General features: G+C 47.7%; 1 long non-coding RNA gene across 1 annotated transcript in view; it reads right to left on the minus strand.

Annotated features, from left to right (window-relative positions):
* Positions 1 to 5,256, minus strand: part of LOC138504859 (uncharacterized) — a 43,013-nt gene extending 37,757 nt beyond the window's left edge. Inside the window, exon 1 of the long non-coding RNA XR_011280015.1 lies at positions 4,675 to 5,256. This is a non-coding gene — a long non-coding RNA (uncharacterized lncRNA). The remainder of the gene's footprint in view (positions 1 to 4,674) is intronic.
* Positions 5,257 to 13,137: the final 7,881 nt, after the last annotated feature.

Here is a 13,137-nt window from a genome sequence, read left to right on the forward strand (position 1 = left end):
CGTTCCAGTGTGGATTGCTGGAATACATAATGCGTACGGAGCATTCTGCATGTTCGGCATGGAAGCTACAGAGTTACGTTGGAGCTTTGTTGCCGGGTGAATGCTGTTTTTGTTCAGCATCTGATATGGCAGAAGAATGTTTTACCCTGTTTGGAGAGTGGACTGGGCAGGTGCGGACTGAACAAACCCCAGCTATGGTGCGTTTTCATGACTCGGGTGTGGCGTTCTACGTTACTTTGCTTTTGGTACTGGATGACCTTCTCGGGCAAGAGATAACATGGCAGTCAAGTTCAACATGCAGTTGGCGTGTCAAGGCAAGTGAAGGAGTTTCTCTATTTGCTCCAGATGCAAAGCCTTGTTGGAGTGGGGTTTTGACTGTGACTTTTGGAGGTTTTGTGTGAGGAGGACTACTTGTTGCTGCGTGGGACATTAGGAAGCAGCAGTCTTGTTGGGCCGGTTTGAATGGTGTCTTGTGTTTATGTGGTGGCCTGTTTCATATGTGTTTGTACTTCGGGCTGGTATGGGTGTGTATGTTTGAGTCGTGGCCCAGTGTAATTTGGAAAAGATGTTTTCAATATGAGATGTTTTACATTGCTAATTGTCTTTTCATGAAAACCTTTTTTTTTTTTGCAGGTAGGATGATGGACTTGTGGGTTGCGGGTTCTAGTTATCATTATGCGTTTTGTTGGTGATAAATTTAATTTGTATCAACATTGCTAACATGATTTCTTTACATGTGGGGTCAACTATTACAAGTGGGGCTTTATTGGTCTTTGACCTGGACTCACGGGTGGGGAGAACTAATGGAGTGTTTGGTTCACATAGTGACTCGCGGGTGGGTTTGGACTTTGTGGCGATGCAACATTGTTTATATTTGAATTACAACATGTGAATTGCGACTTTCGTCGCCCAGTGATGATTTTTAGTTACATCAGGGTGGATTATTTTGTACTGTGTTCCCCGTTTAATGTGTGAGACTGTGGCGGGTGAGTGAAGAATATGGGCAACCCTGATGGTGTGCGGGTGAAGGGTGTGTTCCTTAATTGCTGTGTTGCGAAATAGGTTTCCCCAATGGTAGCCTAACTCCTAATGGTAGCCTACCTTAGTTTAGGGGTCCCATAGGTTAATGATGTGGCACTGCATGCACAGTTGGCTAGGACCAGGGGTCTTGAGTTGTAGTCTTGGTGTGCTGCGGTAGTGCAGTTTGGCTGGACTAGGGGTCCTGAGTGGTAGTGTTGGTGTGCTGCGGTGGTGCAGTTTGGCTGGACTAGGGGTCCTGAGTTGTAGAGTTGATGTGCTGCGATGGTGCAGTTTGGCTGGACTAGGGGTTCTAGGTGTGTGTGGTGTACTGTCAAGGGCAGTTGGTTGGGACTTGGGGTCTCATGTTGGGGTGGCTTAAGGAGTGTGTTTGAAGCAGTTTAGTTGGACAGTGTTTCCTTAGGTGTTCTTGTTGTCTTAGGTGTGCTCTGTATGGGTGCAGTTGTGGACTGATGTTAGAACTGATGTGCTTGTTGTTGCTCTTGTTGAGCTGGGATTGTGCCTGGGGGTGGCAGCCCTGGTCCCCTAGGGTGCAGACTAGAATGGGAAGGTTGTTGGTGCACGGAAGGTTTGGAGTGTTAGTGTTTGTACTTTTGGGGAACGCTGGGTCGTGGTAGGTCCTAGGTTTCAAGGGGCAGCCTGAAACAGGTGGTAATGCTTTGTTTGTTATTTTTGTTCCTCGAGTGTGTCTTCCAGTTCAGGTTTAAAGGGAGGTGTTAGCTCTTATTCTACTTCGGTGGGTTCCTCATTGTTTGTGTTTTGTGGGGATGGAGTGGAGTTGGACGGTTTCTTCAGTGTTGTTAGCCAAAGTAGGATTCTCTGGCATGGTTATGGTTCTTTGTTCCATTGTTGGGCACAGTTAGGGTGCGCATTCTTAGGGTGCCACGTAGGTTATGGGTGCCGCGGTTTTAGTGCTAATAGAGGCGCATTTCCGTTAGTGTGGTTTCAGTAGGTTGGCATCTGGTGATACATTGTATTGTGTTGGGGGTGTGAGCGAGCTCCAGGTGGCGGTTTTTCTTGTCGCCAGTGGAGTCTGGTTAGTTGCTGCATTCGTGCATGTAAGGGATTGTTTTGGATGATAGTTTTAATTGAATTCCTTCTTGTTCAAGAAATGTAAGGAGGGAGAAGTGTTGTAATGTGTTTCTTAGTGTGGCTGACATCACTGATGGTGGAATGTGTTGATATCAGTGTGTATGGAGAATGGGCATGTTATGTTCTGAACGCAGGTTATATGATTTACAGTTGGAGATCTAAGCTGGCATGAAGGGATGTGCCGGTGTCTTCCTGGCAACTAACTTATAGATAAACCTACAAATAACTTACCTGCTGGTCTGGGTGTTACTTCAGGTACCAAGTTATTACATACGTCGATTATGAGGAAGAATATCAAGAGGAGTGAAGAGGCCGTGCAAAATTGCAAGGAGGTGATGAGAACATCAGACAGAGCGAGCAAGGGGAGAAGAGTCATGAGGTGGGTAGTGGAGACACAGCGGAAGGAAAGGAGGGGTATGTTTTAAAGGAGGTGAGTTAAGATGTTGGGAGATGAGACGACGGCGAGTCTGGAGGTGAAGACCAAAGAGTAATCAGGAAGAAATGGACACACCCTAACAGGAAGGGGTGCGAGTGGAGGATGGGTGGAGGTATGAGTGCATGTTGAGGCGTCATGGAGGAAAAGGAGAGGATAAGTCGGGAGGTGCTGGAAAGGTCCCCTTTGATATGAGACAGTTGCGAATTATGGCAGAGGTAGATGAGCATGGGGTATTGGGGTCTCAAGATAGGAAACTGGAGAAGGCACCCTGACCCAAACCGTAGGTAAGCTCAGGTGACCAGCCTCCTGGTCCCCCTGATGTAAGTACTGCTGCTCAGTTACATCTCCTCCAGCCCTAACTACTGCAGTTGCCTAAACCTAACGTGCAGGCACAGGCATGGTGTGACAGCCGGATGAAGGGATGAAGAGAAATGCTGACGCTTGCCACGCTAGGTATTGAGCATTGTATTAGGTTGCTATGCATAGAAGCCAGTAGGGCTGGTAATGTTGCAGTAGATTGCTCCCATGCTAAAAGGGTTGCAAATGGGTTTCGCCAATAGTGCTTTAGCATGCCTTGCTAAGCATGAATAAATGTGTTTCCTTGTTATAATTGCACCGACTTGTGTGTTTTCTTTTCGTGTCCATTCTTATCTCATTGAAGTGTCATTTCTTAGTGTTTGGTTTGGCTTCTCATGTATGTCGCGTATTTTTTAGTAACACAGAACACAGTGCACACCGCCCTGAGATATATTTTGCAGGCAATAGCGGGGGGACAGGTTGCAACACCCCTCCTAGTGTTGCATTTTCGATTCACACCCCAAGGAGTGAAAGTTGAGATCGAGAGGACTGGAATCTACAAACGTAAGAGCCAAGAAAGAAGTGTTAAGACACTGAAACCCCACAATAATGAGACTGATTGAGAAGGGAGACTATGTCTTGGGAGGGAAACCCTAGATTGTAGATCATGAAACCTTGAGATTTTCGTTGAACAAGGTGGCGCGTCTAATGCTTGACCCTAAATGGGTGTTGATGCAACTGCTCGTCCTTAAGTGGTCACCAGTTTGAACTGGTAGACCATGTAAACACATCTACTTGTTCAGCTAATTGATCATTTAAATACAAGCAGGGACCCTTTCAACAAGGTCTGGAAGGGGCTGGAGGAGTAGGAGTAGGAGTGGGGGTAAATGCATGGTGGGGGTATGTTGGTAAGGTTGCAGGAGCTTGGAGTGGGTGAGGGAATGCATGGTGCGATATGTTGGTAAGGTGGGAGTAGATGGGGGAATGCATGGGGGTATGCTGGTAAAGTGGGAGAGGGCCGGGTAGAGGGTGTGGGAATGTATGGTGACTGTATGCTACGAAAGTGGGGAGGGGATGGGGGAGAGCTCAGGATAATAGGGGGGTATGATGGGTTGATAAGTGCAACAGTAAAATGGGACACAGATGATAGTGGGTGATAGTGTCTGGGTGGAGTAATGGGGGGGTTGGAAAGTGGCATCCGGGCAGAAGTTCAGCTGTAAAGAAGAACACTGGGAGGGTATTGGGAGAGAGAAAAAAGGTATAAAGGGATGTGTAGGGATATCTTTTTGGGAGCTGGGGACGAGCAGTTACATATGTTGACCACCTGGGTTCGAGCAATATCCAACTGTTCATAGGGAATAATGGGAGGAGAGCAGTTGTGTTTGAGAAAAAGACTCAACCAATTGATTTTCTGTGATGTGGCGAAGGAATGAGCAATGATTAGGGTAGGATACTTCCTCCCCAAGTACTCCTAAGGAAAAAGACCCTGCGTTAAAGTAACTAGCACATAAAAGGAAAGGGGAAAAGGAATGCTGGTGTACGGTTCTTTTAGTTGTTATATTCTCACTTATACTTTTACACTTTTCACTTCTGGAACACCAGCAGGGTTTTTTGACAATTTTATGCAAAGGGGGAAATCACAAGACAATATATACAATTAACTTAAACCTAAGCAGCTGCGTATCTAAACATTTTAAATAAAAATATAAAAAGAGTCCTTTCAAACATTAGAAACGTAAACGTCTTTAAAAAATATATACTAGGTCCATACAGTGCACTGTACAAAAAACTACATATAAAAACCACCTTACTTCGGAGATACCCTGGCCAGGGCTGTCTCAACGTCTACGCTGCTGCTTTTTTGTGATGTTCTCTGGATCTTGACACGCTCTCTTGTGATGGTTCTGGCTGGCAGATTGCAGGCAACACCTGTAGCAAAAGTGGGTGGGGGCCCAACGTCTTTTATATGGCTGGGCTGCTTATGCTAGGAGCAGCCCAGCAGGTAGTAGCAGCATAGGTGGAGTTCCCTTGTTTAGGTTGGCCAGGCTGTGTATGCAACAGTGGGGCGGCCCACAACACTACTCGACCCGGGCGACATCTGCTGGGTGTGGCTAAGGGAGTCCTGGTTGGCCACCTGACAGCACGTTGGCGCTTTTAATGATATGCAGCCCAGGAAGGCTGAAAACGTTGAGCACTCCCCTGCTGTGGGGACCGCCGGTAACAAAAGGTCCCAGGACACGTTGGTAATTCTGAGTGACCTGTTAGGTGGCAGTGCTCAAGGGCGTTCCCCTGCTAATCAGGGGAGCGCCAGCATATAGGACCTGGCAGAGACGGAGCGGAGCACTTCGCTTCGAAGCCATGAGAGGGTTTCAACCATTGGGAATACCGTTCCGCTCGCGCATGCTACTCTTTTCTTCTAAGAGTAAAGGAACTCTTGCATGACCACGAGTGAGGGTCCTTTACTCTAACTTGTTTTCCTTTGTTTTCTTTATGGGTCCACGGCGCCGCTCTCATGCCGGGGTTACACTTAAGTTCCGGCCACATATTGATCCTTATCCTGCTCTTATACCATCATTTGATGTTCTCTCATTCGCTATATCGCTTGTTCTCTTTCTCTCTCGTTCTCTCTCGCTCTCTTTCCTTTCTCTCTCCCCTTCCTCTCTCTCCCTTTCCCCTCTCTCTTCCCCTTTCTATCTCCCATTCCTCTCTCTCCTCTACCTATTTCCCTCTCTCTCTCTGCTCGCCCCTCTCTCTGCTTGCCTCTCACATTCCTGGTCTTTCTCTCTCTCTTCCCCCTTTCTCTCTTGCTCTCTCTATCTGCTCGCCACTCTTTCTCGCTCTCTCTCTGTCCGCCTCTCTCTCTCTCTCTCTGCTCGCCCCTCTCTATCTGTTTCTATCTCAGCTTGTGACTCTCCTTTTCTCTCTCTTTCTCTCTCTGCTCGCCGCTCTCTCCCTCTCTACTTGCCATTTTTCCACAATCCATCTCCTAACTCCCACACTATCATCCTGGGTGGAAATTGCTGGTGTGTAACAGGTGTGTGCAACTTCAGAGCAGGCCCTGTGATTGGTTCAGGATCATTTCAGCCGTCTCATGTGGGGATAATAGTGCAGTGGACCACCCCATAATTCCAGTCAGCGACGTTGCATAATCACTAGTCACCTTTTTGGAATTAGGCGCAATCTTTCTCCCGAGGGTTCCACCAGAGGCTTTGAGTGTCTCACTCAGGTTGGGTATGTTTTCTTGACTTGGTAGCACAAGTGAGACCTCCCGCAACTGGGGCAGGCTGTGTCGCATTCCAAGCTCTCTCTGCGCATACTCAGGTTGTTCGCACCATGCAGATTGTGGATCTCCGTGGTGGTGCTTCTGCTGGCTGCATCTGATGCATTCTTCTCACACTTCCTTTAATTGGTCTGAGACCCAAATGGGGCAACTAATACCATTTAGGTGCCTAGCCCATGACCACTGGTGGAGAGCTTGGGACATGGGGGAACTTTACTCATGATGCTGGAGCTAGGATCGGTGCCCTGGAGCCTCTGCCTCCTGGACAGCAATGTAAAGCAGACTGTAGTCCCCAGGCTCCTCCTACCCAGCCTTTTCCCTGTGACCTCAGAACAGTGAGGCACAAGATTTTAAAGGTTTTATGAGAAGCCCCTTGAGGGCTTTGTGCCCCGGGCTGATGCTCACCGCTCGGTTAAGGTTTATTGAAGTTGTTGGGAGTCTTTTGATTATAGACGTATACGTAGGGTATTGAGCCCCAGTAATCTCTACCTTGTCAGGCAAGTCGAAAAGACGTAGGATATGACCGAAAAGATTCCGTTTGAAATATATTTAGTGGATAATGAGACAACAGCGTTGGAAATTTGTTTTTGCGGGTGACCACATTGAGCTGTGAAGGAAAGGTTAGGTCAGAATAGAATGCTACCCCCAGGTTTCTGTCGTCCTTTCCTGGGAGACTGGGGAAGGTGCACCTATGTACTTGGCCACCCGAAAGGAAGGGTTGTGGCTGTGCTTGTGTCTTTGTTATTGTTCACTCTTTTGGTGGTGTTAAACCAGGGACTTTTGTCTATCATCCAGTTTTAGACCTGCGGGAGACAAGTCACAATAAGGAATTTATAGTTTGTGTCTTTTTAATGGTTAAAAGCTGTTTGAGTATCATCTGCATATATCGGGAATGCAAAAGAGAGGTTTTGTATTAGAGGGGCTTAGAATGTGAATGAATTATAGGCGGGGAGGAGGGTATGGCCAAGCCTTTAGGGTCTAAGACACTAATGGGGATATCATGTTTTCAGATCTGACTTGCGCTTTATTAATTTCTCCTAAGAAAGACAACTAAAATAAGTCTAATCAATTGTTACTGCATGGAGGATTGGTGGCACGGAAGGAGGTTGTGGTGGTCAACCATATCGAAAACACCTGATAGAGCTTGTAATATGGGTACTGCATGGGAGTCCTCATATTGAGCTTTTAGTAGTTCCTCTTGCATGAAGAGCTATGTGGTTCTATGTGGCTTCTATGCGTTGCTTAGGTTCAAAACGCAACAGAAACTCCGGCAGAAATGTGATGACTTGGAGTTGCTTAGCTGTAATCTTCTCCATGATCTTTGCAACATTGTTTCAGAAATTGGCAGTGTTAGACGCATCACCATTGGGTTTCTTGGACGGGGTACTGTGGTCGTTTTATTTTTGAGTGATTTACGGACAGTTCCCATCACTACTGCTATGAACCTACCTACAGAGAGCTATCCCGGGAGTTCACCCCAATATCAGCAACATCCTCTCCTGTAATCCCTACCTCTATGAACCTACCTACCAAGAGCTGTTCTGGAAATCATCCTACTCTCAGCAACATCATCCCCTGTAATCCTTACTGCTATGAATGTACTTACTGAGAGGTATCCTGGGATACCACCCCACTCTCAGCATCAATATCCCTGAAATCTCTACTGCCAAGAACCTACCTACCAAGAGCTATCCGGGAAACTGCCCACTCTCAGCATAATCCCCCCTGTAATCCCTACTGATATGAACCTTCCCACCAAGCGCTATCCCGAGAAACCACCCCACTCTCCGCATCATCCCCCTAATCCCTACTACTATGAACCTTCTTACCGTGAGTTATCCTGAGAAACCACCCCACTCGCTGCGTCCTCTTCCTCTGTAAGAACTACTTCTATGAACCTACCTACAGAGAGCTATCCCGGGAGTTCACCCCAATATCAGCAACATCCTCTCCTGTAATCCCTACCTCTATGAACCTACCTACCAAGAGCTGTTCTGGAAATCATCCTACTCTCCGCAACATCATCCCCTGTAATCCTTACTGCTATGAATGTACTTACTGAGAGGTATCCTGGGATACCACCCCACTCTCAGCATCAATATCCCTGAAATCTCTACTGCCAAGAACCTACCTACCAAGAGCTATCCGGGAAACTGCCCACTCTCAGCATAATCCCCCCTGTAATCCCTACTGATATGAACCTTCCCACCAAGCGCTATCCCGAGAAACCACCCCACTCTCCACATCATCCCCCTAATCCCTACTGCTATGAACCTTCTTACCGTGAGTTATCCTGAGAAACCACCCCACTCGCTGCGTCCTCTTCCTCTGTAAGAACTACTTCTATGAACCAACCTACCGAGAGCTATCCCGGGAGTCCACCCCAATATCAGCAACATTCTCTCCTGTAATTCCTACAGTTATCAAGCTACCTTCCAAGAGCTATCCTGGTATAGCTATTCCAAGGTATCCTGGGATACCACCCCACTCTCAGCATCAATACCCCTGAAATCTCTACTGCCGAGAACCTACCTACCAAGAGCTATCCGGGAAACTGCCCCACTCTCAGCATAATCCTCCATGTAATACCTATTGCTATGAACCTTCCCACCAAAACTATCCCATGAAATCACCCCACTCTCAGCATCAATCCCTTGTAATCCATACTGCTATAAACATACCTACTCAGAGCTATCCGGGGAAACCACCCCACTCTCAATAACATCCTCCCCTGTAATCCATACTGCTATCAACCTACCTACCGAGACCTATCCCGAGAAACCAACCCCCTCCCAGCAGCATTCACACCTGTAATCCCTACTGCTATAAACCTACCTACCGAGACCTATCCCGAGAAACCAACCCCCTCCCAGCAGCATTCACACCTGTAATCCCTACTGCTATGAACCTACCTACCGAGACCTATCCCGAGAAACCAACCCCCTCCCAGCAGCATTCACACCTGTAATCCCTACTGCTATGAACCTACCTACCGAGACCTATCCCGAGAAACCAACCCCCTCCCAGCAGCATTCACACCTGTAATCCCTACTGCTATGAACCTACCTACTTAGAGCTATCCCGAGAAACCAACCCCCTCCCAGCAGCATTCACACCTGTAATCCCTACTGCTATGAAACTACCTACTTAGACCTATCCCGAGAAACCAACCCCCTCCCAGCAGCATTCACACCTGTAATCCCTACTGCTATGAAACTACCTACTTAGAGCTATCCCGAGAAACCAACCCCCTCCCAGCAGCATTCACACCTGTTATCCCTACTGCTATGAACCTACCTGCCGAGACCTATCCCGAGAAACCAACCCCCTCCCAGCAGCATTCACACCTGTTATCCCTACTGCTATGAACCTACCTGCCGAGACCTATCCCGAGAAACCAACCCCCTCCCAGCAGCATTCACACCTGTAATCCCTACTGCTATGAACCTACCTACCGAGACCTATCCCGAGAAACCAACCCCCTCCCAGCAGCATTCACACCTGTAATCCCTACTGCTATGAAACTACCTACTTAGAGCTATCCCAAGAAACCAACCCCCTCCCAGCAGCATTCACACCTGTTATCACTACTGCTATGAACCTACCTGCCGAGACCTATCCCGAGAAACCAACCCCCTCCCAGCAGCATTCACACCTGTAATCCCTACTGCTATGAAACTACCTACCGAGACCTATCCCGAGAAACCAACCCCCTCCCAGCAGCATTCACACCTGTAATCCCTACTGCTATGAAACTACCTACTTAGAGCTATCCCGAGAAACCAACCCCCTTCCAGCAGCATTCACACCTGTAATCCCTACTGCTATGAAACTACCTACCGAGACCTATCCCGAGAAACCAACCCCCTCCCAGCAGCATTCACACCTGTAATCCCTACTGCTATGAAACTACCTACTTAGAGCTATCCCGAGAAACCAACCCCCTTCCAGCAGCATTCACACCTGTAATCCCTACTGCTATGAAACTACCTACTTAGAGCTATCCCGAGAAACCAACCCCCTTCCAGCAGCATTCACACCTGTTATCCCTACTGCTATGAACCTACCTGCCGAGACCTATCCCGAGAAACCAACCCCCTCCCAGCAGCATTCACACCTGTAATCCCTACTGCTATGAAACTACCTACTTAGAGCTAGCCCGAGAAACCGCCCCACCCTCAGCATCATCCCCACTGCAATCCATACTGCTACGAAACTACCTACCGAGAGCTATCCCCGGAATTCACCATCACCCCCTTTCTGTAATCCCTAACGGTACAACCATCTCTGTGAAGCAATTCTCAGCATCATCAGTCTCTCTGTAACCTTTGCTGCTATGAACCGATCCCTCTAGAGCCATCCCCAGGATCCACCCTCGGCATTCCACCCACCACCTGTAATCACTTCTGCTATGAAGCTGTCTCCCTAGTGCCATCCCTGGAATCGACCCTCAGCATCACCCCTCCTTCTGTAATCTCTGCTGCTACGAAGCTGCATACCTAGTGCCATCCCTTGATTCCACCCCAACCTCAGCATGAACCTCATCACCCACCCACCCCCAATGATCCTGCTGCTATGAACGGTGGGCTATATATCTGTGCACATACCTGCAAATGTTTTGTGATGCCCTGATTGCCTGTTTCCAACTACCTCTCATTCACATCCTGGTTTTTCTTAGCAGTCAATTGGCATTGGCGTTTTCCACAGCATGGGGAAATGGCACATCCTCCGGCCCTATCCTGTAATATGCCTTTCGTGAAGTGCTTCTAATGGAAGTACTCTCCTCCTGTGCTTAACAAATACAAGCTATAACACATAAAATGTGCTCCATGCCTTGCCTGCTGATGGTATGTCTCTCCTGGTGTAGGTTTCAGGATGCGCGCTCTCTCTCTATCTCTATATATATATATTTGTTCTGTCGAAATTTATAAAATAGGATTGATTGTGTTCATATAGCTTCACAGTTAAGTTTGTGTACATCTCTATAGGTTAATAGCCTCTTGTTGGTGTCCTCCCAGCACCCATTCACTGCCTGACCACATGTGTTCTCTACCGGAGCTTGGCTAGCTCTGCTAACCCTTTCGCGGCCAAATGCACACGCACACCCTAATCGTACCCATGCCCTGACTCTAGACTTCGGTCACCCGAGGACTTTCCCACTAACAGTGCATTGAAACTAGAATAATGGTAAAATGGCGCTATATAAATGACAAGCACAATACTATACTGTTCAGCAGAGTACAACGACTATAAAACAACATTTTTATAATTGCACTTGTAAGTGCCACTGCACTTGCCATTTGAGACATGGGGTCTCATTACGAGGTGGGCGGTATGGGATTACCGGCATCGGTAAGGGCACCAGTGCTGGTAATCCCTTACCGCCCTACTATGAGTTCCCTTTGCGGGTCCTCCCTTAACGCCTGGGACTTTGGAGCTAATAATGGTACCGCAATTTGCCCATGGGGCCTCATTACGAGTTTGGAGGTAGCCATGGCGCTATTAGCTATTAGCGCCATGGCTGCCTCCAAACTCGTTCCGACTCCGCCCTGGTGAATGGAGCAATTACCAGTCCATTCCAAGGTTGGCGAGACCGGTAATTCCCCATTCACGAGGGCCATTCCCATTACCATTTGACCCGCCATAGGGCTCAATGGGAATGGGAAAGGCGCTAATAACGGTACCGCAAATTGAAAAAAACAGCCGTTAAGGAAGGGCCCGCAAAGGGAACTCTTAGTAGGGTGGTAAGGGATTACTGGCAACGGTGCCCTTACCAGTGCCGGTAATCCCTTACCGCCCACCTTGTAATGAGGCCCATGGAGTAACATTGAAAGCATTCCAGAAGAGTGATAGCCCACGTCCTTTGCTGCAGATGAAGGGAGCACACCCTCTCTGCCCCCCCCCACACCCCCAGGGGAGCCGCGGTCTATTCCGGGGTACCACTGGCTGCTAGCACTGGCTGCCTTTCATGTGCTCCTCAGCGCTTAATTACAACGCCCACACCCAGGATGTCAGTTAACTTTGCAATAAAAAAAAATAATGTGCTCTTTATTTCACAACTAGATGTTGTATACCCTTTTGCAAGCTACGAATGTGCCCCCTTCTCTTTCCGATCTTTGATCTTTCTACTGAAACATTCATTTTAATTTGTGGTTCTCTCCGCTGTTGATAAAATCACACAGTCCTGCAAAACTGTGCTTGATAAAGCATTGATGCAGGCGTGGACTGGCCTATCGGGCAATAGCCCATGGCGAACCAAAAATGCAAAATGCTGGTGTGGACCAGTTTCTTTGGTCAAAGTGGGCCACTTTTTTGGCCAATATGAGCCAGTTTGATGAGTTGCTTCACTATGCGGCTAGTGGTTTTGACCAGTGTTGCTGAATAAACATTCTTTCAAATGCACAATTTTTATCGCATTTTATCAAAAATCTCCCCCCTTGGGTACTATTCAAACAGTGTCACAAAAGGAACAAATTGCCATTTGCAACTGTGGCCCATTTTTTCATTGGTGCCCGAGGAGACACTTTTATGGCCCAGTCCGACTTTGATTGCATGTGGATATTTTTGCAAGGTAGAGGAGTGGTTGGCTAAACCTTTCCCATACACCTGCGTAATTAATCTTTCAGTGGGGTGGCGCATTCGAAAAACCCTCCCTTTTGCTCAAGTGCACCAACACTTAGAATGCAGTACCCTAAACCCTTTAGCCCAGCACTGTTTAAGAAACGCTGGATTCACAAAATGTTGCTCTGAGAGGTTCTCGGTGTATTAATGCCTGAGGCTGCCAGAGGTTTCTTTGCATATTAATGAGCACTGTGATAACAGCACCCTGACATTACTGCCATCTTATGAGATGGTCCTGGTTTTAGGCAGTGGTCGAAGTGAGCGGGAACGGTCGGGAGCGGTGCTCCTCTACTTTTTTAAACTAAGATTACAGCTCCTATACTTTTATTAAAGAAACCGTTCCGGAACGGTTTCGTTTTACAATAACAGTGTA

The sequence above is a fragment of the Ambystoma mexicanum genome, chromosome 11 (assembly GCF_040938575.1).
Source record: "Ambystoma mexicanum isolate Mex_15411 chromosome 11, UKY_AmexF1_1, whole genome shotgun sequence".
Classification (NCBI taxonomy): domain Eukaryota; kingdom Metazoa; phylum Chordata; class Amphibia; order Caudata; family Ambystomatidae; genus Ambystoma; species Ambystoma mexicanum.